The sequence below is a fragment of the Homalodisca vitripennis genome, unplaced genomic scaffold, assembly GCF_021130785.1.
Source record: "Homalodisca vitripennis isolate AUS2020 unplaced genomic scaffold, UT_GWSS_2.1 ScUCBcl_2794;HRSCAF=7893, whole genome shotgun sequence".
In the NCBI taxonomy this organism is placed as follows: Eukaryota; Metazoa; Arthropoda; class Insecta; order Hemiptera; family Cicadellidae; genus Homalodisca; species Homalodisca vitripennis.
This window is the reverse complement of record NW_025778962.1, coordinates 57575-83578: the sequence shown is the minus strand read 5'-3', so window position 1 is coordinate 83578 and position 26004 is coordinate 57575. Positions and strand designations below refer to the sequence as shown.

The window sequence follows — 26004 nt, the reverse complement described above, 5'->3', positions numbered from 1 at the left end:
TGGTTATATATACATTTTATTTAACTTATAAAAAGTGATCACTCTAGAATCTAGACTTAGTAAGTGCTAGATGGCTTCTGCCGACTGCTTCAAAGGTGGGGACTCCAAGGCTGCGGGGACTCTTGCAGGATTCTGGAACATGACGAACATTAGGAAGTGATACAAGAAAGAGAAAGAATAAAAGTATGTCCGACAGAACATGTTTTATCAATACATGAAAGAGGATTGTCAACAACACTTACTCCTTCACATTTTATGAAGGCCCCAGTTGTCATGGAAATCAGCAACGACCCCAGCTTGGTGATCTTTTTCAAAATTTTGTTTTGAATATAAGCAATTTGAAATACAAAAATATACAACAGACCCCAATTAGGATTTTTTTACCCCACAAAGATTTATTCCAAATTTGCAGGGTTGTTGATTTTATTAATTGTTCTGTAATAAAATCAACTATATATATATATATAACTATATATATATATAATCTATAAATATATTGAGATTTTTAAACCTCTTCAAATTTAAGTACGGTTGAGGTTTCCATATTGCCTAGACAAAAAAAAACATTTCTTGGCCCAATCAAACATGGGTACTGCTGTTACGACAATATATGACTCACATGTACTGTGTTTATATTATCACCTTTTCAACTTACCAACTATCAAATGGGGATGGCAAAAAGTAACCAAAGAACGTGGAGAAAAAACCAAAAATAAATTCTTGAGCAACTGCAGCATTCACTAATAAGAAAACACAGTGATCTCAGCTTTGCTTTATCAAGCAAAACTGTCAAAAATTTAGTAGAATGAAAAAACTTAAAAATGTTAAGGTACTAAGTTTTTAAAGAAGCCTTAAACATCTTGTAAGTTTAATCAGTTAAACATATTCGGTGAATCCCAAATCGTTTGATAGAGATGGTTTAAGGTTTGTTTCCATCATGCCTCTCGAGGATGGCAGACGCACTGAACTGCTAAAAAAGGTGATTATTGAAAGATGCTTCCCGTTAATGTTGGGAAGTACATGAGTCAACTTACGACGACCCGTGCAAATGCTTTTGGAGCCATTGGACATTGCAAGTAACATTGTGCCTCCACCAAGTTGCAAAGAGGCATAGTGGAAACAATCCTTTATATAAATTGCAGGAATCTAAGTGTACAGTGTAACCTGTCATAAAAACAGTATAACCACTGAGTACGCAAACACCGATGTGTCACTTAAATCTGGGCAACCTTATGGATGTCCAAGAGCGGTATATCACTAACTGCAAATGCTGAGATTCTGGGGCTCAAGGGCAATTCGATAGGTCTAGTCTACTGCAGGAGATTACTGTTGGAGTTGGTGGGGTTTATTCCCTAACCTCAGAGGTTCTTGCTAGCCTCAACAACGGTGTGCCACCCGCTGCCTGCTTTGACTGGTTCTTCCGGGGGGACATGACTTTGAGATTAGTGTTCTAAATTCTTCCTCATGGATCTCGATAGGAGGCGACCCCTACTTCCAACCTTACCCATCCTGTCACTCTGGAAGCAGCGCTAAGGTTCTTACAGGACTAAGTGCAATTTATAAGTTTCTTGTCCTAAGAGAGCAAAAAAAACCTGTTATAACCGGTCTAATTTGGTAATAGGGTAGATTGAATGTGATTAAAAGCTGTAAGGTATTTATAGCAAATGTAGTTTACTTTTTAAAGACACTACATAATTACAAAACTGATGAATACTGTGCCAGAATTTCATCATTTATAAATTATGATACAAAAAATATCCTATTTTAAAACTACGCTAATGCACCGGATATTTTATATTTTCTTTTAGTTATGAATGTAAAATTTAAAAATGGTTCAAAAGTGTGTACAGTAAATATGAATTTATTTTAGAAAAAATAAACATTCAGTAATTTACGATTTAAAAATACACATCTTGACTTTCTTAACGTGTAAAAAGTAACTATCCCACCAGCACATATTCAAAAACTGACTCAATTGCAATAATGCAATTTTCGTAAAGGTAATCTTTTCTAAAAATATTGGGGGTAAGGTCATCGTAAAAAGAAAAAACCCCCACATCTCTCTCCAGACCATGCTGCACCGCCGACGTGTGGGATAAAGTTATTGAGCTTGTTCATGTGGCATCCCTAACTTACAAGACTTACGGTTACAAACGTTTTACCATTTGTTATCAGACCAGATATAAGAGGTGCTTGATATGTAATTTAAACATGTTTTGGTCGACCTTGGGACTACAGAGAGGCATATTCTGTAACACTCGAGAAGAAGTGAGAGCGGGTAATTTAACAGCAACATGTCTGGATCATATATATATGAGAAGCAACGCAAACCTAATTCAAACTGGAATCATCTTGTCAAAAATGTCAGACCATTATCCAATCACATTGAAATTAGAATGGGAAAGATGTGAAAAAAGAGTTGAAAAGCATATTTACAAGTACAATGAAGCCCTAGTTAAATCTAAATTAAACAAAATTAATTGGAATGAGCTGATCGGAGCAGATACAATTGTGAACATAAATCATAGCTTTGAAGTATTGACAAACAAATTTAATTCTGTTTATAATGATTGTTTAATTAAGAAGGAGGTCAACCTAAAAATCACTAGACCTAAAAGAATGAAAACCTGGATGAATAATCATTTAATTAAAATGACACAAGAGAGAGATAGGCTATTTAAGTTGTGGAAAGGTGACCCGACTAATCTGAGAAATAGGAATATATATAGATATTTTAGAAATAAAGTTAATAATGCTATTAAAAATCAAAAAAATCGTTACTATAACCGACAATTTGAAAATGTTAAATGGGATACCACAAAAATTATGGTCCAATGTGAATGAACTGCTTGGAAGGAAAAAAAAAGAAAAATGTAGATGAAGTCATAATGGATGCTATGAGCAAGACAAGGAACAAATATGATATAGTGAATGGTTTTGCTGACTACTTTTTAAATGGAGTTGTAAACCTAACACATACATGCCCCTATAGGCCAAATAGCGAGATAAGCCATAGAGATCATGATGTAAATGGATATCTTTATATACCCGTTGCCAGTTATAGAACCATAAGGGATATAATAGATACTATAAAAATCGACAAGTCCCCAGGTAGTGACAAAATTAGAGCTAAAGATGTTGTATATGTTTCTGGAAAAATTGCACATGTGATAGCTAGAATGATAAACACCTCATTACAAAATGGAGTATTCCCTGATAGCCTAAAAATTTCTGTAATAAGGCCAGTATATAAGAGTAAAGATAAGAAACAATTTAGTAATTATAGACCTATAGCTATATTGCCAACCATCGAAAAAATATTTGAAAGGTATGTCTCGAATTATCTGAATAAATATTTGAAAGAAAACAACATATTGAACCCCAACCAGTATGGGTTCCAAAAAAATAAATCAACTGAACACGCTTTAAAATCATTTGCAAACAAAGTAAATGGTTTTATGAATAGTAGAAGCCATGCACTCGCCTTATTCATCGATTTAAGTAAGGCATTTGATACAATTGAACACAAAGAAACTGTTAAAATCACTTGAAGGAATAGGTATAAGAGGAATATATTTAAGTTGGTTTGAATCATATTTAAGAAACAGAAAATTTACTGTGAAAGTTGAAAATGAATATAGTGATTTAAAAACCATAACATTAGGAGTGCCTCAAGGTAGTTTACTTGGACCAATAATGTTTTTGATTTATTTAAATGGTTTATTTGAGCTGATAACAGATTGCACAATTTTAGCCTATGCTGATGATATAGTAATTATAAGTGGACATAGACAATTAGGCAGTGCAACTGAGAAACTAAATAGAGATTTTAAAATTTTAACTAAATGGGCACATGATAAAAAACTTATTATAAACGGACAGAAGACAGCCATGATGCATTTTTGCCCCCAGAACATGTCAGCCAATGAAGAAATTATTGTTAAGTTACATGGTTGTGACTGTCTACATAAATCTAATATTAACATTAATTGTGACTGTGATAATATAAGGCTAGTGGATAAATTCAAATACTTGGGACTGACTCTAGACAGGAAAATGATATTTAATGAACACATTTATGATCTTCATAAAAGGTTGAATCCTTGTGTTGCTGCTATATGTACGTTGAGTGATAAAGTTACCAATAATAAGGTAAAGATGGTTGCATATCAATCGCTGGTGGAATCCAACATTAGATATGGTATTGGTATTTGGGGTGCAGCTGCTACATCCCATTTAAACATTATAAAGGATTTGCAAAATAGGTGTTTGATAAGACTATTTGGAAACAATGAAATGGTTAAAACTTTAATGAATCCCAAACAGTTATATATATACAGAAATATTATGGATAATTTTAATAAAAATGAACACAAAATAAAAAGAACAAGGATTTTTTCAAACAACACACGACTCTCCACAAAATATTTCTATACCGAGAATGGCCACAAAGTTTGGTGAGAGGTTACCCGAGTTTTATATTCCATATTATTTTAACTTACTTCCAGATGAAATTGAAAGCTTGAGAAACTTCTGGGTTTTTAGAGAGGCAGTGCAGAGATGGATTACTACGACACACATTGAGCTGACTACTTAGCATGAGCTACATCTAGCTACACTAACATCTAAACACACACACATGCACAGACAAATGAAGTGAATGAGTGGGTAAATTTTCGTTACTTCTGTGATCAACCAGATTTTGTTAAAAACTAGGATGTATATAATGTTAAATATTTATTGTTATTGTTGTTGTTTGATGGTTCATGTTATTTATTGAGATTTTTGTTATTGTTGTTGAATGTTTAGAGATTTGTTGCTTATATTTAACTATTTATAGAATGTTATTTGTTGATGGGCAATATTTTATATATTTTGTTTATATATCCAGTTATATAATTTATTATCTATTTATACTCTGAATAATGTATGTATTATCCCCTTAATGCTATATAAAATGCCAATATTTAAAAATCTGGAGTTATAGAAGCACCACAGCCACACAAAGAGCAATATAACATTTTCTTGAAAAAGCATGAACTATAAACTGATCAAAACAAATAATTAATGAAACTGTAATTTTGTATCTTGCTTTTTTTTAGGTTTCATTATGGACCTCACCGATAAGTCATGTTGACTTGGTGGGGCCATGATTATGTAAAATTATGTGTTACAAAATAAAAATAAAAAAAAAAAAAAAAAAAAAACGTAACCTCTTTATCATTGTTGTAAGCAAAATAATCTAAGTTGGTATGGTGTGTTTCAAATCTTACCAGTTTTGAAGCCCTCTCTTCCAGGATAGAGTATGCAAAATGGTTTATCTGTAAACAAAGGTATTTCAGGATTAAAACCGTGTATGACACACTTTTTGAGCTTTTTAATGTCATAGACTAACTTTATTGTAGTGTTAGTTGATATATTAAATGCTTTTATAAAACATTTAAGTCATTTCACTTTTATAAAACATTTTAGTCATTTCACTTTTATAAAAAATTTAAGTCATTTCAATCACGTAACATGTTCAAAACACTCAAGATGGTTTAAACCTAGAGGAAAGTGCACTAAAATAATCCGATGACATTTGAGACAGTGTTGCCATATCGCTACTGATCACCAGGTGTGTGACGTACCTATGATCACATACAGTCTGCTTGATTTACATATTGTCTGCAAAAGGTTTGAATGAAGACAAATGCACGTATTTCATACATTGCAGATTTATTTTTTTTTTTGGAGTTTCGATGGTCAAGCCGTCTAAGACGTCTACCTTTGGGTATGAGAGAGAGATAGCGCAGGATCAAGTCCTATCTGAGACCGTTACAATTTTTATCAGTACTTTGTACTATATCAACTCTCCCTCTTATTTTATCTGTTAACCCTATAAGTGGCGGTCATTTGTGGTCTCAGTGGCAGGCCGTTTTCGGGTAAAATTGCCGTGATCATTAAACTTATTTTTAGAAAATATTATCTAAGTGATAATCTAGCAACATTATATATTTTTGTTTTCCTTATGAACTATAGAATAAGGATAATTAATATAATATTTGGTGCCTTACCATTGTTTTCAAATTAATATCATTGTAGATGTGTAAAAAATTTTTTTTTAGAAAAAATAATTTTTTATTTCTACTGTCCGTCACTTTGAAACTACTGGAGCTACAAAATAATGTCAAATACACAGAATATACACAATTTTATTCTTAACAAATTACTTCTTATACATTTTTTTCTATTTACAAGAAACAAAAAAGTTAGATGGAAAAACTAAATCTATGTATAAACTGGATTTTTTACTCCTGAGTCACTAGAAGGGGCTTGTCTTTTCCTCCCAGTAGTGTAGGGCCTATAAGTGTAGTGGCTTAGTTTGTCATAGCACAGTATATTTCGTAAATATAAAACAGGAATTGTCTTATCGCAAACCCCTCCCCATCCTCAGACAGAGGTCAAAGTCGAGCAATCTAGTAGACAACGTAATTACAGATTATCGCCGCCCGTTCATCTGGTGCGCGGCATTCTTGTACTTTCGTACCGAAGTGTCTGTCGAGTGCGTCTTTTGTTGTGTGCCTCCGTGTTTTACTGTGTGTGTAAATAGATTAGTGATGGGTGACACTATGAGAATTTGGGATTTACCCAGGAGCAAAGAGGGGGCCATTCGTTTTTTACAAGATCATGACTAGTTGCCTACATCTAAAATATGCGTGGCAGTTGGCAGTTGCTGCTGAAGGCGGAAATCCACTAGACTCACTCATCCTTGATATTGCTGCTTTCTGGTGGTCACAGGAAAACCCATTAACAATTGATAATCATTGTAAGTTTGTAATTGAAGAGTTGCTTTTTTGTTCTATAATGTTTTTTTCTATAAATTTATATGTTTGTGTTCCTCATACTGGTGTGGTCAGTATAATCCCAAAGTACCCCAACATTTTCCATGACGAACGAATAACCTAAACATTTACCGGTAACACAAACAACGTGATAAACAATAATATACTGACAATAACAGTACGCAAAGTCGTCATTCAAAACAGTGACGAGACGAGTAGACAGCTGTTCTCTCGTCTGCCACCAGGTCAAACGAAAACCGTTGGATTCATTTAAGCCAGCTAACATTAGTAACATGAATACACACTATACTATATGATATGTATAGGAAATTTCATGGAGAATACGATAGTTTAAACTAGGCCTAAAAATAATGGACGGTTGCGGAGCAACAGCCTTAAATGTGAAGCGATGGCTGTGACGGCGCTTGCCACTTCGCGGCGGCGTGAATCATACGTCTCAGACGGCGCTTGCCACTTAGAGGATTAAGACCCTTGCACAGGCCAGTGGACCATGAGGAGGGGTAGATAGAATAAGACTTAAAAGGAAATGAGCCTGCTTTATTTAAAGGAAAGAGAAAATTTTGTTTAACGTAACAGTTGATGAAATTTGTTTATTGCAGAAGTATTGGACACAAGGGTATAGAAGTGGAGATTCAGATGCAGCCACCATTTGACTGTTTCCGCACGGTCTGATCTAGTTCAAAATCATAAACTTACGTTATTTAGAAAAAAACATCGATTTAGGAACTAAATAGTATTGTAAATGCCAGTCAACTTTACAACATGCTGGTGTTTAATAAAATGATTGCTTTCAATAAAACTATTGGGTCAACAATTTTTTCCAAGACTTTTTTTACAGAATAAAATGAAGTAAACACTTCTTTATCTTCTTCATTAGTGAAAACCCAAACTCTGAGGAGAATTTATTACATTAATTGAAGACTGTAAATTTATTCAATTTAGCTCCTGACGAGCGCGAAACAATCCAAAATATTCTAATGGAACCACTTAAATTTTAATCTTCGTGTTTTTTTTATTCTTGTTTCATAAACAAGGTATCCGAGCCTTCACTATATATTACCAGTACACACAATGGCAAAGCAATCACAATGGATTTACGAGAAAGAATAAACAAAGGCATTCATTCTTTGTTTTACATACAAATGAATAAAAAATGCAGTACTTAAATACTAATTCCCATGGTAGAAATTTTAGATTTGAAGTAGCTGCATAATACTAAATTTAATTACATTAAATTATAAACATAACTTCATCTTTTTTGTGTGGAAAAACCAATTCAAATTGGTTATAAAAATATGTAATTACAAATTCATAATTACTTACTCTGATCTCTGCTGGAATGGACACTCCTTGAAACCTGTACATGTTTTCCAGTTCACTGTCCAGCTTGTGTACCTGCAACACGATACATTCACACTCCATGATAGAATACTAGCTTCTTCGTCTTTGACAACACGATGAACTGATATCCTTGGCTTCATTTTGAAGAACGTACTAGAATATAACACCATTATGTGCATTTTAAACAACTGATGGTGGTAGAATTTACGAACTAGCTTTGTCTGTCACAAGAAAGACGAGTGCTGGTGGTGGGTGGGGTCAGAGCCCTACACTAACACTCGCTTTAAAATTCATTGCCTGATTTGTGATGTTTACTGAAAAGGAATAATGAGTGAGAGAATAGTGATTTTATTTCAAAAATATCTGTACCAATGATCATTTTGGAGTCTATAGCGGTAGTCTTTTGACATGAACCTGTGATGAAAATCAACCATTAAAAATCATTTAATCATAACGGAACTTTCCAACTATTTTTTCCAAATTTCATGGAGTTTGGAGCATGAATCTGTAATGAAAAATCCTGGTTACTAGAAATTAGTGTGCTAGGTGGGTTCTAAATCCTGGTTACTAAACATTATGTGCTAGGTGGGTTCCAAACCCTGGTTACTACAAATCTGTGTGTTAGGTGGGTTCAAAATCCTGGTTACTAAACATTGTGTGCTAGGTGGGTTCCAAAACCTGGTTTACTATAAAATGTTTGCTAGGTGGGTTCCAAACCCTGGTTACTACAAATTTGTGTGCTAGGTGGGTTCCAAATCCTAGTTACTAAACATTGTGTGCTAGGTGGGTTCCAAAACCTGGTTACTATAAAAATGTTTGCTAGGTGGGTACCAAATCCTGGTTACTACAAAATTGTGTGCTAGGTGGGTTCCAAAACCTGGTTACTATAAAATGTTTGCTAGGTGGGTACCAAATCCTGGTTACTACAAAATTGTGTGCTAGGTGGGTTCCAAAACCTGGTTACTACAAATTTGTGTGCTAGGTGGGTTCCAAATCCTAGCTACTAAACATTGTGTGCTAGGTGGGTTCCAAAACCTGGTTACTACAAATTGTGTGCTAGGTGGGTTCCAAATCCTGGTTACTACAAATTGTGTGCTAGGTAGGTTCAAAATCCTGGATACTACAAATTGTGTGATAGGTGGGTACCAAATCCTGGTTACTAAACATTGTGTGCTACGTGGGTTCCAAAACCTGGCTACTACAAATTGTTTGCTAGGTGGGTTCCAAATCCAAAATAAGAGACTTGAAATCTTTCTTGAAGAATACAACAAAAATGGTAACAAAGCTAACTGTACCATAACTTGACAAGCATGTCAATTGTGAAAGAAAGGTAGTAAATGGAATTTTGCCTTGCACCAAACTCGTGGCAATGTTAATTAGTTGTTCAAATCACAGGCAGCAGATTCTAAAAAGATAACTTGTGATACGGTATAAGCACCTTAATATAAATGGTGATTATGTAGAAGAATTCTCAAGAATTTACAAATGTATATAATAAAATTTTACTATATACATTGGCTTCAGGGAGTGACATGATTTTTATTTATAAAAATGTTTTAAAAAATTAAAAAGTACAAAATTTTCTTAATTTATATTTCATAAATAATTATAATTTCCTTAATTCTTAAATGAATAAAAAACATGTCACTCCCATATTATAATAATTTTACATATTATCTTCAGTTTTTTATAATTGGGCCTAATTATAACATTTCCTAAAACACCTTAAACATAATAATGAGTTATGAAGAATATAAAATTAATAAAAACCTCAATGTAGTAGCTTCTTAGCAATATCACGGGTAAAAAATTTAAACATCAACAATCATCAGAAAATTTGTACCTAAGGTCCAACGCCACTGTGAATATTTCTCAAGTGATTTAAACTTAACTAAAATTACGCTATAAGATTCTTAGTTTCCTTAAGATCGTCAAACATCCATTATTTTTAAAATAAAAGGACTAGTCAAGTTAGATTATCTCTGTTGACTCAGACTGACAATCTGCAATAATACTGACAGCAGTGATTGAGGTGCGGCCCAGCAGCTTGGTGTTGTTGATCATCGGACCACGACTGATGTCCAGATGATCGCCCACTCTGTACAAAGTGATCTTGTTGCCTGCAACAGTTGGAATTCAGAGCTAATAAATGCTCAACATGATAATACAAGATGTTTCCAAAAAGGACTTTACAACTTTGAAAACTCATATAAATTTATTCAAAAAAGGTACAGTGCAGGTTTTAGTGTTGTTTTAAAGGGAAACAAATCAAGTTTTGACTCGCATAGTTCGCTAGTCAATAATCGCACCGCAAACAAGCGCTAGTGGCAATTATTTTTAAAGATGGCTGCCTTTACTGGATCAAAGTTGGCGACAAGTTCAGTGTAATTTTCATACCAAATACGCTACAGATCCTCCCAGTAGGCCTACAATTTATGAGTGGCATAAATGTTTGTAGAAACAGAGTGCTCAGTAAAACATAAGAAATCATCAGGTTGTCCAAGCACATCTGACGAAGTCTTTTGAGCAAGTGAGACAAAGTTTTGTCAACAGCCCTACGAAATCAATCCGGTGTGCATCTTGTGAGTCCCAGATATGACGGTTTGGCGTATGTTGAGAAAAACATTTGCATTTGAAATCGTACAGTTTAGATTGTTGCTTTTACAAGCAATTAAAGACACTGATACAAATGCTCGGAAGAACTTCTGTGCAGATATAATAAATCGATTAGATGATGAACATTCCTTAGACACATCTTTTCTGACAAGTCAACTTTTCATTTAAGTGGCAAGGTTAACGAACATAACTAGGATTTGGAGCAGTGAAAATCCAAATGAAACATTGCAACATGCTCGTGATAGCCCTAAGTTGAACGTGTTTTGTGCATTGAGCAAGAAGAAAATTTACAGCGTCTTACTTTCCAAGAGAGAACCATTAACGGGAACGAGTTCCACGGTCTGGGTTACCGACCAAATTACTCGGTTAAGTGTTTCCTTTTGTTGCCGATCTCTGGTAATGAACTCTGCTAATGTTGTCGGAGTTCGGGACAGCCTATTCACCCGTCTCGGTTTCGGGATGGTGTACCTGGATATATTGCAACAATTTTTGAAAGCATAGATCAATGGGAATGACCAGGAACAAAATGTTTACTTCATGCAAGATGGAGCACCACCACACTATCTGACTGACATCCAGGTATTTCTCAATGACTGCTTTCCAGGTCAATGGATTGGCCGTGATGCACCAAGTGCACATTCCAACGTATTTTATGAAATTTACAAGACCTGATGTAAGGGTTTGGAAGAACGTTTATTGTAACCAAAATAGGACACAGAATGAATTGGGTGTTAGTGCTGAAAAATACTTAATTTCTGCATTTGGTAATGGTGTTGTCAGTCACGTCATATCAGTCCTGTGATTGGCTATAAACGACGTATTTGGTAGTTTCTTCAGTCTGCTAGAGCGAGCTTTCCAAGTTGGTATTTGTGAAAAGTGTTTACCAAACTTGTTACATTACCAATAAAAACCTATAATATATAAATATGTATACATATATCCGTTAGTTTACAACCTCTTTAATACATTGGTTTAAATATCATCCAGATTATCTTGCCAATAAATAGTACTTTCATCCAAAAACCCTGAAGAGCATCTGAGGTGCATTTCCAAACAAGAGGCAGCTTTTTTTGAAGCGCACTCAAAATGTGTTTCATACACTGCCAGGGTTAAAAGACAGAAAAAACAATGGTGTGCTTAAATTGTTTTTCTTTAGTCCTATAAAAAATTGAAGCCTAAAAAAATGTGTGAAGATATTTTAGTTAAACATTTTAGTTACTGCCAATGGTTGTTGCTAGAAGGTTATGGTATACAGTACTACGTTAGGTTGAATTACACTTTTTAAATCAAGCCTGTTCAAAAATTGTTAACGTAAGGAACATACAGCATGTGAAAAATCTTCCAGTTTCATTATATATTATAAACAACTTATACAGGGTGTATATTATGTCTGGAAACACCCAAATATATCCTTTAATAATTTAAATATAAATTTGAAACCTCTTACAATCGTGATAGAGATTGGGCATCTACTTTTTGGAACAATGTTTTGTTATTTCACACCAACGGGGGACGTCCTGCCGAGGGTATCGTGAATATTCTTAATGGAAGCCTATACCTTGTGATACATAATTTTAAAGGTAATAGCTTACTGAATTGAATGCCACAAACCGCATCTCAAGGGAATTATTCTATCAGAAAATAGAGCATTTTTAGTATTGAAAATTTACTGATGTTCAACAATGTAATTTTAACATGGTTCTTGCCACAAAATGTGTTACACTAATTTTTTAGCATTTTTTTAAATGTTCAATTAAATAAAACAAAAATTTCATTTTAAGCTGGTTCTATTACCACAAATTTGCCAGTTTTTATTACAGTACAATTATGGAAATACTTATGTTATTGATTTCTTATTACAAATAAAAAATAATGTATGCTGTTAGAAAAGTCTTACAACAAACGTTTTACCTGCATTTGGTGTCAAAGCAATTGTTCGAACTGTGTTCCTTCTACGGTTTGACAATGAGCCAATCTTGTGTAAAATGATTCGACAGAGTTGCCTAACATTTCTTCAGTTATCAAAGCAATCACACAAGATGGCTGACTGACTACAGTCAAAGTGAAGTGGCTCCCAGTTAAAAGTGTATTTAAGTGTGTATTTTAACAACAAATATTTACTCACTTGTGCAGCAATTTACCTGGAACTACTGTAAGTCCATTTCACCATAAAACTTCAAGAAAACTAAACTACTCAAGAATCTAAGACAATTATAACAATCTCACTGTAACACAAGAACTAATCTGTAATCAAATCTCAAGCACTTTTTAAAATAAAAACAAACTTTATCACTAATGAAATTAATTATAATAACAAGCTTATAAACACTAAAAGTCAAAAATTGTATTTACACAATCAAGAATACTTTACTTAAAATCACCGAATAAACTCAAGCCATATGGTGACAACTGAAAACAGTGCTGACTGTGCTGACAACATCACATTCCACACCTGACCTAGTGACAGCAGCTTATTTGTATACACAGCCGTCAACAATCAACAGACCTGCTTCCCACCTGACCTTGATTTTTCTAAACAATCTGCCGCATGAAAAAATTTAACCACGAGGAGGCTGCCAAACCTCGTTATAAAAAACAGTTTTCCATTTTGACATTTAAAAAACATTAACCACGAGGAGTCTGCCAAACCTCGTTATAAAAAACAGTTTTCCATTTTTGACATTCAAAAACATTAACTATGAGGAGTCTGTCAAACCTCGTTATAAAAAACAGTTTTCCATCTGATATTTAAAAAACATTAACCACGAGGAGTCTGTCAAACCTCGTTATTAAAAACAGTTTTCCATTGACATTTAAAAAACATTAACCACGAGGAGTCTGCCAAACCTCGTTATAAAAAACAGTTTTTCATTTTTTACATTTAAAACATATATTCATTTTTGAACAATAAAATGGCCACGGACACAAATGCTCTATATGAAGTAGGAGTTATGGTATTTGCAAAGGTAAAAGGCTATCCCTACTGGCCGGCAGTGATAAAAGGGGTTACAAAAACTGACAGAACTACCAAATACAATGTCACATTCTTTGGAGATGAAAACACTGCAAATGTCAAACAAAATGACATGTGTCTGTATTCAGAATACAAATTAATTCATGGAAAACCAAAAACAGACAATTTCAAAAACAAAAAATTTAATGAGGCATTGAAAGAAGCTGAGACATTTTTTAAAAACCCATCTTGTAATAAGTCTCTAACAGAGAGCAACTCCAATAAAAACCCTAAAAGGCTATATTAGTCAAGACTCAATATTAGAAAGTACACTACCAGAGCTAGAAGAAAGCTTAATTGAAAGTGAACTGCAAAATGGGGAAGACAGTCTAATCATGGCAGCAAAATTAGGAAAAGCACTGCTTAGAGAAAATGAGGCCCTCAAAGAAGACAATCGAAGGTTAAACTTCTTGCTAAACAGTATGGAGGCTAAAATTGAAGATTACAGCCGAGAGGAAGGAACTTATCTCTCAAGAGTAGAAAATTTTCAACAAAAAATTTCTGATATGGATAGGCAACTTGGAAAAGAAAAGCAACTACTTATTGATACACAACAAATCTTTGAAGACCACGATAGACGACAAGCACAAGTTCTAAATGACTATGAACAAAAGATTAAAGAGCTATCTAAAGAAATATTAATTTTAAAAAAACGTTTAAAAACCCAAGAAAATATGTCCCAAGAAAAGGTTCTTGAAGAAGCTGGTACACAAACAGACTCCCCACCATTTTCAGTAGCTGAATCAATCCCACTGGTAACAGAGATTGTTCAACTAAAAAATAATCACTATCTTCTAGAGCAAAAACTTAAACGTTTAAACCTAGATAGTCAAAACCGTGCAGAAAATCTAACAAATCAAAAGAAAAGGGAAGCTGTAAACCAATCTCATAACTCTTTAAAAAAACAAAAGATTAATGGGAATTCCAAAAATAAATTTAGTATCTCTTTACAAGTACAAAAAATTAAAGAGCAAACAACCTACCCCAAAGAACCTTACAACAACCCAGTCCTAACCATATCAGATAAACAGCGACCAATTCCCACATGCATACCAAGGGACAAAGGAGACTTTGAAGTGATCGAAGTGAAAGCCATGTTTCACAGAGAAAATATTTGTACAATGCCGGAGTCTAAAGATTACAAAAAACCAGCTCAGAAATCTAATAAGTCACCACCTTGTACAGCTAAACTTAAAGCACCCAATGAAACATACCAGGACTTTTTCGACAAGTATATTGAGCACTATAAGGCAACACAAGAACTTACCACTACTAACGAAAAGTCTCTATCACCCCATCTGACGACAGTAACTGAAAATACAAGCCAAAAAAACAACCACCATTTTTTAGACCAAACCCAACAGAAAAAGATCAAATTCAAAAACAGGTATATTATAAACTCAAATCTAAAACAAACCTAAGTAACCTAAAAATACTACACCAAAACATCCGTGGACTAGACAAAAAATTAGACAGACTTAACCACCTTCTTAATGACATTGACCCCAATATACTAGTGCTTACTGAACATGGCCTGAAAAAAATAGAAATAGAGAATACAAAAATTGAAGGGTACTTTCTCATAGCAGAATACTGCAGAGAAAATCATAAGCTTGGTGGTGTTGCCATATATGCCAAAGAAACCCTCAAAAACTGCACAACAGCAACTGACATATCCCACCTCTGCCAAGAATTTAACTGTGAAGCAGCCATGGCAGTAATTGAATCCATGGGTAAATACATACACATTCTTGGGGTATATCGATCTCCCAAAGAGAATGTACGAGCCGGTGTAAATGCCTTATCCAACATCTTAGAATATACTCAAGCACACAGTAAATCAATCATGCTTGCTGGAGACATAAACATCGACAGGATGAAAACAACCCTAGACAACACTATCCTAGAAGATGAACTACACACCCATAACATCCGAAGACTGCCACTTCCTGCAACACGTATCACACATAGCACTGCCACCTCAATTGACTTCATATGCACAAACATAATCGAGGACAACATTGGTACAGCCATACTTGAAACTGGACTTTCTGACCATACTGCTCAAATTATAAAAATATATGACTGGAGAGTAAACATCCCTCCACAGATCATTCTCAAGAGAAACTTTTGTTATTCTAATACAGACCAGATAAAATCTCTCCTAATGAATAAAAACTGGAATTCTGTCTATATGGCCCCAGATGCAGAGCAAGCATACAACATCTTTCATAGAACTCTCCAAGCAACACTAGACATTGCCTGTCCTACTAAAAAATGTAGTCAAAAACACAAAAGGAAACATGTGTATTATGACAACGAGGCCAAAGACCTTAAAAATGACTTTCTAAAAGCCCTGCACAAATTTGAGACCACAGGAAATACCCAAGACAAAGAAGATATGGTGGTAAAAAAGAAAAATTATGATAAAAAACTTAGAGAAATAAGAAAAAATGCTAACGCTGACTTCATCAACTCAGCTGACAACAAAAGTAAAGCTCTTTGGAATGTCATAAACAATGAAAGAAGAGGAAAACATCAACTACAGCCAAACATATGTCTCTCAGTGAATGGGAAACATGTGGACAACCCCACACAAACTGCAGACCACTTTAACACCTTCTTCACAGAAGTAGCAGAATTGACGCTGAAACAGAATAACTGCTCCCCAGGGGACGCAGATGATAATGAAAATTACGAAACTCCACTTAACTATGTTGATAAATCTCTATATCTAACCCCAACATGCATCAATGAAGTACGGAACATCATAAATGCCCTAAAATCAAAATCTTCAAGTGGAGTGGATGAATATTCTTCTAAAATTGTGAAACACTGCTCTGAAGAGCTAATGCCGCCTTTAGTCAGTATAATTAATAAGTCCTTCAGCCTTGGTGAGTTCCCTACAGCCCTTAAGCTCTCTAAAGTATACCCCAAACATAAAAAAGGTTCAACACTGGAAGTCCAAAATTACCGTCCCATCTCTCTAATCTCAACATTCTCAAAAATCATAGAAAAAATAGCTCTACACAGACTCATGGCTCACCTAAAACAAGAAAATCTGATAACCGAAAAGCAACATGGATTTTTGAAAGGAAAATCAACCAGCTCTGCCATCATCAGCCTTGTTGAACATGTTATTGACCAAATAGACAAAGAACAATACGTATCTGCACTCTTTCTTGACTACAGCAAGGCGTTTTGATTGCCTGGGCCACGACATCATCTCAAAGAAATTAACATCATTAGGAATCAGAGACACAGCTAACAAATGGTTTGTAAGTTACCTCACAGGCCGATCTCAAATAGTCGAGCTGCAAACTACCATTTATGGTGTAACTACTTCACATCAATCCAATCCACTACCTGTTACCCGCGGAGTACCGCAAGGATCTGTTTTGGGCCCAGTTCTCTTTGTCTTATTTGTGAATGACTTCCCAGCTTATATACATGATCACAATACCACTTGTGTGATGTATGCAGACGATACAACATTGTTGATTAAGAATGACTCTGCTGAAGGAGTGTACGAAAGTGCCACAAGCTCTCTCAGTAAAGCTCTCAATTACTGCAGAAGGAATGATCTAGCCATGAATCCATCGAAGACAGTTCACATCAACTTCAGCAAGAGGAAGGACCATATCCCTAACCCACTTGATGTATCAAGAAAAGACCATATCAAATTCCTTGGCGTAACTATTGACCACAAACTTACGTGGACTGAGCATGTAAACCAGGTTTGCAAAAAAATCAGCACTGGTATATATGTAGTACGCCGAATAAAATGTATCGGCAACTTGGAGGCAGCAAAAACAGCTTACTATGCTTTGGTGGAAACTCATATGAGGTATGGACTTGCTGTTTGGGGTGGATCCTCTGCAGGAAACCTGAACAGAGTACTACTCCTGCAGAAAAAAGCTATCCGAACCCTAGCGGAACTCGAACACCAACAAAGCTGCCGACAAGCATTTAAAACCTTGGGAATTATGACAATTACTGCACTCTACATACAAGAAGTAATTTTGCACGTTGACCAACTGCATGTACAAACAGGAAAAACCCTTCATACACATAACACACGCCATGCAGGAAATTACACACTACCTCTACATCGGACATCACTTTTCGAGGAAAAACCATCCTACATTGGTAGGAAGCTGAGGAACCTCCTGCCACAAGCTGTGAAAAACCTCAAGGGAGCTGCCTTGAAAAGATGTCTTCACAACTTCCTGGTGGACCACCCAATATACACCATCGAAGAATTCACAGAAGTAAACAAGGAAGATTGGAGGCTCTGACATCTTGTATTGATTATTTATTAATATCAATTATGTAATTTGTTAACATTGTGACTCTATTACTGTTCTTGAAGAATATGTTAATAAAGAAATATGACTATGACTATGACTATGACTAATCTCCTCTATAATCCTGTTTCTTAGGTCTTCCAAATTATGAGGCTTTCTTCTATAAACATTGGATTTTAAATGACCCCATAGGAAATAATCGATTGGTGACAAATCCGGAGATCTTGGAGGCCATTCGATTTCTCCTCTTCGGCCAATCCATTTATGAGGAAACCTTAAATCCAAATACTCTCTTACCTGTCTCCCATAATGGGGTGGAGCACCATCCTGCTGAAACCATACATTATCAAAGTATTCTCCTGATGCAATTTGAATAGCTGGGATTATTTCATTTTGGAGCATATTGTAGTAAAGTTCGACATTTAAATTTCCATTGATGAAAAAGGGTCCAACAATTTTGTTACCTAAAATTCCACACCATACGTTCAGTTTTTGTGGTTGCTGTGAATGGGACTCAGTAATCCAATGTGGGTTTTCACTAGCCCAGTAACGGCAATTGTGCCTGTTAACATTGCCATTTAGGAAAAAAAGTTGCCTCATCAGAAAATAGTATGTTGGTCAGAAAATCTCTATTGTCATCACATTTGCGCATCACAAGTTCACAAAACTCAACTCTTCTGTCGTAATCATCCTCACTTAACTGTTGGACTAAATGAACTTTAAATGGTTTGTATTTATTAATTTTCAAAATCTTACTCACAGACATAGGGTGCATATCATGTTGCTGTGCAGCTTTTCTGAGCGATGTATGTGGGTCTTCAATAAATGTTTGCAAAACATCTAGTGCATGTTCTTCATCTGTTGCAGATTGTATCCTACCCGACTTTGGCCGATTACGTACACTCCCTGTCATTTCAAAACGCTCAATAGTTTTTGATATTGTTGAAACACTTATGGGATTCCTTTCTGGGAAAGTGTCATTAAACAAATTACAAACTTCCCGATAAGATCTTTGACGATCGCCATATCCTCGCATCATCAACAGAGTAATTCGTTCTCTTTCAGACAATTCCATTAAAATGCCAAATAAAAACTGAACTACTGTAATTAGATAACTTGTTGACAGCAATGCTTCAGAGACACTGATTAACTCGACAGGAATGATATGACCTTTGTCCATTTGTAATTCCCAAGCTTAGACCTGTCTAGTGAAAGCTCCATGCTCAACAAACTGAAACCTGTAGACTAGATGATTAATAACACAATAATGTTTCTCATAGGCTAGTGACCTTTGTCTCTTTAAACCTTCCTGCTGACTGGAAAACACCAAGTACAGATTCATAAGTAATCAGAGAAAGTGACTCATAAGTTTTATTCATTGTAATAAAAACTGGTAAATTTGTACTAATAAAACCAGCTTAAAAATAAATTGTTTATTTTATTTTAATTGAATATTTAAAAAATGCTAAAAAATTAGTGTAACACATTTTGTGGCAAGAACCATGTTAAAATTACATTGTTGAACATCAGTAAATTTTCAATACCAGGGATGCTACAGGTCAGGGAAATCAGGGAAGTCAGGGAAAAGTCAGGGAAAAAAAAACAGGACTGGAAATCAGGGAAAAGTCAGGGAATCCGGTCTCAAGTCAGGGAAAAGTCAGGGAATTTCGACGTTGGTCAGGGAAAAATATAAAATCCCTTTACACAAATAAACTTACTGCCGCAGCGCCGAGTCCAAGCCTGCAGACGACGCGGCGCATGAAGCAGGCAGCCGAGGTGGCTCGGCTGGCTCACCCATTAATTGCCAAAAACCCTGGGGATTGCGTCGAAAAAAGTCAGGGAAAAATGAAAAATTTGGTCTGGAAATCAGGGAAAAGTCAGGGAATTTCATTATTGGACTCCTGTAGCAACCCTGAATACTAAAAATGCTCTATTTTCTGATAGAATAATTCCTTTGAGATGCGGTTTGTGGCATTCAATTCAGTAAGCTATTACCTTTAAAATTATGTATCACAAGGTATAGGCTTCCATTAAGAATATTCACGATACCCTCGGCAGGACGTCCCCCGTTGGTGTGACATAACAAAACATTGTTCCAAAAAGTAGATGCCCAATCTCTATCACGATTGTAAGAGGTTTCAAATTTATATTTAAATTATTAAAGGATATATTTGGGTGTTTCCAGACATAATATACACCCTGTACATACACTTGGTACTAATAATCAATGGTAATTATTTCTCCCAATTCATCACAATTAATATACCTGAGTATATGTTCTAAAAATAGATCAGTAATTTTTAAACCAGTTAACTGGGGAATTTGAAAAAGTTATGTTTACACTACACTCTACCTGGGCTATTGCTGGCAATGTCAGGAATTTGTGAGGACTTAAATGGGTTGTAGCTGAAGATCTCCTCGGCCAGCTCGGGGTCAACATTCAAGTCTGTGGAACGGCAGGTGTTGACGACAGATCTTGACAAACTCCGCAGAAAGAATTAGAAGCTCATTCTTGGTCGGCACCCAGTCACCCAAGGACAGCTGCACGTCATATACGAAGCTACCACTTTTCACTGCAACACAATATGTAATCTTAGTCATACTGTTGATTTAGAGAACAGCCCCTCCTGAATGCGTTCAACAATAATAATAACTACGCAAATGCCCTAACAAACCACCCAAAATGAAACGCAAATGTAGTCCTTGACTACACTAAACATATGGGTGCGGTAGATCATGGCAATCACTCTACCACATCATATCAGTTCATGTGAAGAACTAGAAATACCCAGGAGGGTTCACTTCTGGCTGGTGAATTAATTTATCTTTATATAATTAATTTAATGGTATTTTAATAGCAAATTTTTGTTTTTATTTGACAGTATTCTTATTATGAAAGTAATATTACTGGACACTATTCTTGTACATGATGTGCATTTCACGAATCTTGAGTAAAAAACACTCATTTGTAAGTTTCCTAGCAAAACCATTAAAAAACCCTTTTTTTAAGTTTGTTTTTTTTTATTTTATTTTTAACAAAAAACAAATATTACTCTTGTTTAATCTAACAAGTAAATTTGTATAATCTAAATGCACGCTAATTGATTCTAGGCCAGCGTTTCTTAAGAGACTTTAAGGGTTAATGCAAGCAATACTGAGTTAAGTTTTATTTAATATTTATCTATTCCACATTGGTTACATGGATTTTCCATTTCATAACATTTATCATAAATATTCTTTTAGTATTTATATTCCTTCTTAACAAGTTATATTGCCACACAAACTGTCCCAATATTCTCTAATTACTGAATTAGCAACAGGTGCAGACCATTCGGTGACGGGAAGCTGTGAAGGTGACACTCCACATTGTCCTTGAAGCAGGTTTCAGCAAGTGCACCCAGCAGGAATGAACACGCACGCCAGTATGCCTTGTTGGTCAGGTGCGGCTCAGTGTCAGTCAGGTGTAGGAAGCTCAGAGAGCAGTCCGCCTCCAGAGGCCGGTGAAAATCCCACAACTTGTTTCCGTCTACAAGGGCCAGAGCTGCTTTCTGCGAAACAAACTCATTGATATCTGAAACACACAAGTATTGTACATCACCAAAATGAAACGTTAAATGTATTTTAAGGAAAAACCACAAGAAGCAGCATAATTGATAATTTTGGATTCCTAGGACAAAGACGTAACCGTACCTGGAAATGAGCCATAGTTAAAAATGTGAGTTTTAACTTATATCTATGGAATAGAAGCACACAAATTCCCAAAAACGAGAAAATACATTTAGACAATGATGGTATACATACTCTGAAAGGTATTGCCAAACTTTCAGAAAATTTAGAAAGTCAACTTAAAGAAAAGCATGAAAAAGACAGTTCAAAAATCTAGTTTTTGCAAGATGATGCCTAAACACACACAGAAATTTGAGAACATTTTAATTGGAAGGTGTTTCCAGATTCGACGTACAGTCTGGATCTTGCACAAACAATTATGACTATCACCAGTTTCCAGCAATGACTAAAATGGTTTGCAACGCACGACTAGGCTATAATGCAGAACTGAGAGGGCAAATAATGAACTGGTTCAAGTCTGAGGCAGCAGAATTTTATGACAATGAAATTTTAAAGCATGTTCACCATTACAATAAGTGCCTAATTTTGTATGGAGTGTCTATTTAAAATAAATGACTAAACTAATATGTCTACAATGCTAGTATTCCAGTGTACATTAATTACAGACATACAGAATTTTTTCTGTACTTTGTTTTTTTATACCAAAATACAATCTACTTTCAGGACAGTCCTCATTGTAAAAATACTTTATAATGATAAAAAGTGTGTAAAAACAACATTGTAAGTTTTTCTAGTAAACCAGCGTACTAATATATAATCAACATTGCACAATTATTACTTACGCTGAGCGACATGGTATGGAGTCGAGATATGCCTGTTCATTATAAACGTCTCATCCTTAGGTATTCCTTTGTACTCCACAGAGATCTTCTCAATACGGCCAATGCTCTCTTTCTGCCTCTTCACTTCTTCATTGTACAGAGCATTCCTCTTCTTGATTGCCTCACTTAGTGATCCCGAACTGAGCTTACCTAAAATAATATAATTTGGGTAAAATCTACTAAATTTTTATTGAGATAATTTTACGAAACTTATAGTAACATAGCCATTGGTAACACTAAAGGCCTGTGATAAACTGCCTATTGTATGGAAGATTTCAAACTAAATTAGGACAGCAAAGACTTTTCCAACTTGTCGGTTATTAGTTTGTTCCATGATCAATATCTCGATTACAATAGGCCTAAGAATTAGTTATGTATGAAAAAAATTCAGATGGAAGAACCACCAGTGCACAGTTTCCTCATAAGTGGAATATACCCCTTCCTCGATATATTGTTAGGTAAAAAACACGTTCATTATGTTCTTGTTTAAAGTTTGTTACTGATGATGATTTGAAAGGATAACACGGTTTTGGACATTTGCCTTTGCTATATGCTCAGGACCATACTCAGCTTTGGCAGGCCCCGGAAAAGATATTCGAGCGAGCCCTGTCATGTCCCGCCACCCGTAAAATTGTCTGAAAAATCGGTCTAAGTACGGGTCTATATATGGTACAAAAACAGAACATTACATTTTGAGGATAGCAATCTATCTTTATCTTCAGGTGTAAAAAATCCCTAATACAGAAACAAAGACGTAAAAACTACAAAGAGCGGCAATGGGTTGCCACTGAAAAACTCCAGTAATTCCTGACTGATACACCATTGCATGAAGTCCACACTGGTACCAAAGCAATGTCAGTACAAAGAACTAAAAGCACAAAAGGCTTTGTATATAAAATTATTAAATCAACCACTAATAGGATTTATTCTATATTGACGATTGCGATTTACTTCTGTGTACCTTATGCAATAAAAAGAATTGAATTGAACTAACTCAAATTAACCTGTTGAAGTTAGGCCACTTTAGCTACCACGAAGGAACATTTTTTGCCCAAGATGAACTAGGAAACCTATAAAATGTTAACAATCAAACCAATCTCAGCCAATAAAATCTATACACGCATCATGATATTGAGGTCGAGGACCAATACATAAGGTCCTAGATGGCTGCTATAAGGTCTTTACCCGTTCCAACCATCGCCTTTCTGTTCTTTTTGGTTATGATGATGTGCCACAATACAACAGAAAATGTCTACATTGATTTTCACCCCAGTTTTCTACCTTCACTGGTGTGTGTGAAATGTGTTGTATAGTGTTCTCGGTTCTGTACAGTAACATCGCTTGCACTCATTCTCAGTAGTTTGGACTTTATGCTGATTTTTGACAACTGAAGAAGAAGGTAGATTTCAATCCTCAAACATAGTGGTTTTGTTTTTTTCTAAAATACAACAATAACAAATGTGCTAAATCCTATTAACATTTATTATGGTTGATTTAACTACTGGAGGATGTAATTTGCATTATGGATCATATCATTGTATAAGTCATCTCTCATGTACATACAATTTAAACTTCACTTCCTACTTCAACCCTTTGGTTCGTTAATAGGAACAGTTAATTTAGCTATCGTACAATTATTAAGATCTTCAACAGGAGTGCTTTGCAATGCAGTGTTTTAACATTTCAAGCAATGTAAATTATGTAAAGGTAAGCAAAGATGATCAGGAAAGAACAATAGGATGGGCACTGGTACCGTACATACAACACTGACCCTTCCGCTCACATGCCTTCACGTACTTTGGAGGGATAGACAAATTATCTGTCACAACACCTACAGACTGTAAGTAAGTGTTACTTCACATATTAAAGTTCACATGGCCCACTCGGACATCTGTAGTCAAGATTCAGTTAAATATATTGTGATGGCTGTCTACAGTAAGGCAACTGTAGGCTATTACAAGAATGTAACTATGTGAGCAATACTTTGACATTTTAGTAAATATTACTGATTAACATTCAGTAAACACATATTACACTAAAACAATTAGAAAACGAAAAACACTTTGTATTTTATTATTTGCTTCACAAGCATAACAAATGCAATAAAATGCAAGATGGCAAAATTTAAATGCTTTAACTCCAAATTAAGTAAAAATAGCTACTAGTTTACAAGATCCACTTCAAATATTTTGTTGATTTTTCGAATGGAAAGTATTTAATAAGTGAGTAGGATGGTAATATCAATTAAATAAAAGTGAGGAACGGTCTAAAAATGACTTAATTTACTTGATATCTCGCCCAGTTAGGCTGTATGGTGTTAAACGTCCTCAACATGCCAGGTTCATTCCAGACATCAATAGGTCCTGTATTTCAGAAAGGCGTGGAGGGATAAACTAAATAAATTATTCTCCTTTAAAGGGAGGAACTCCCTCTTAGTTAGAGTGCAAGCTCTCAGATAGAGGTTGGCCCTTGAATAGAGTTATAGACCCTCGGGATCCTTGGATAGGATGTTTGGCTCTCAAATAGAATGATAGGCCCTCTTGTAGGGCAATTGGACTTCTCAAGTAGGTAAGACTTTTTAGCTTAAGTGTTTTTTTAGCTTAACTTCATAAACAACAACATTTTTACTACAAATATATTCTCATATTTTTTAATATATGTTTGTGGTTAAAATTTCAGAATTTTTTCTGAAGTATGAAGATTAAAAAATTCCCTACATTGAGAGGTTTAGTAACTTGTACAAATTTTACATTAGGTCTTATTCAGTCTTTCCTCACATTATTTTCTTTAATGTAATAGTTTAGTAATAACTATCTTTAACATTTTTGTACTGTCCACTAAAAAATCAATAAATTATGCAAAAAGGCTACATTTACCATAAAGTATATTCAGAAATTAATATAAGCTTCCAATTTTTTTTATAAAAAAGACAATAAGGATTAGAAGTAATAAATACATGAATGCAACTTACGGACTGATACAATATTTCTCACTGAATATAAACAAGACCAAGCCAATTTACAATTATTCATTATGTAAAAAACTAATTAGAAACACTATAAATTTCAAAAATTAATTAAAAATACTTTGGTCTGTTACACATTTTTCTATCCTATAGCTAGCAGTTGTTGAGGTTATGTTTCGTTCAAAATAAATCTGATTTTTTTAGAGATAACTGAGGATAGATTTTTTTATACATAATTTGTTCTCGTGTAGCTGGTTTCTATTAATAACCCTGCAGCAATAAACTTTATGATAGTAAGTGTAACGTATGTATTTTACAGCTTCTAGCACAATGAATCAGTTTAAAACAAGAACCGTATACTTTACCGTTTTTCTCGCTTAATATAGGAAGAACAAACCCTTTGTTTCAACAAGTCAAATCACTTTATTTCTATGAATATTTATTGATGAGAATTTAGCATGGAACTTCC

General features: G+C 34.8%; 1 pseudogene; it reads right to left on the bottom strand.

Annotated features, from left to right (window-relative positions):
• Window positions 1–25724, bottom strand: LOC124372291 (annotated as a pseudogene).
• Between the last annotated feature and the right edge of the window lie 280 nt (window positions 25725–26004).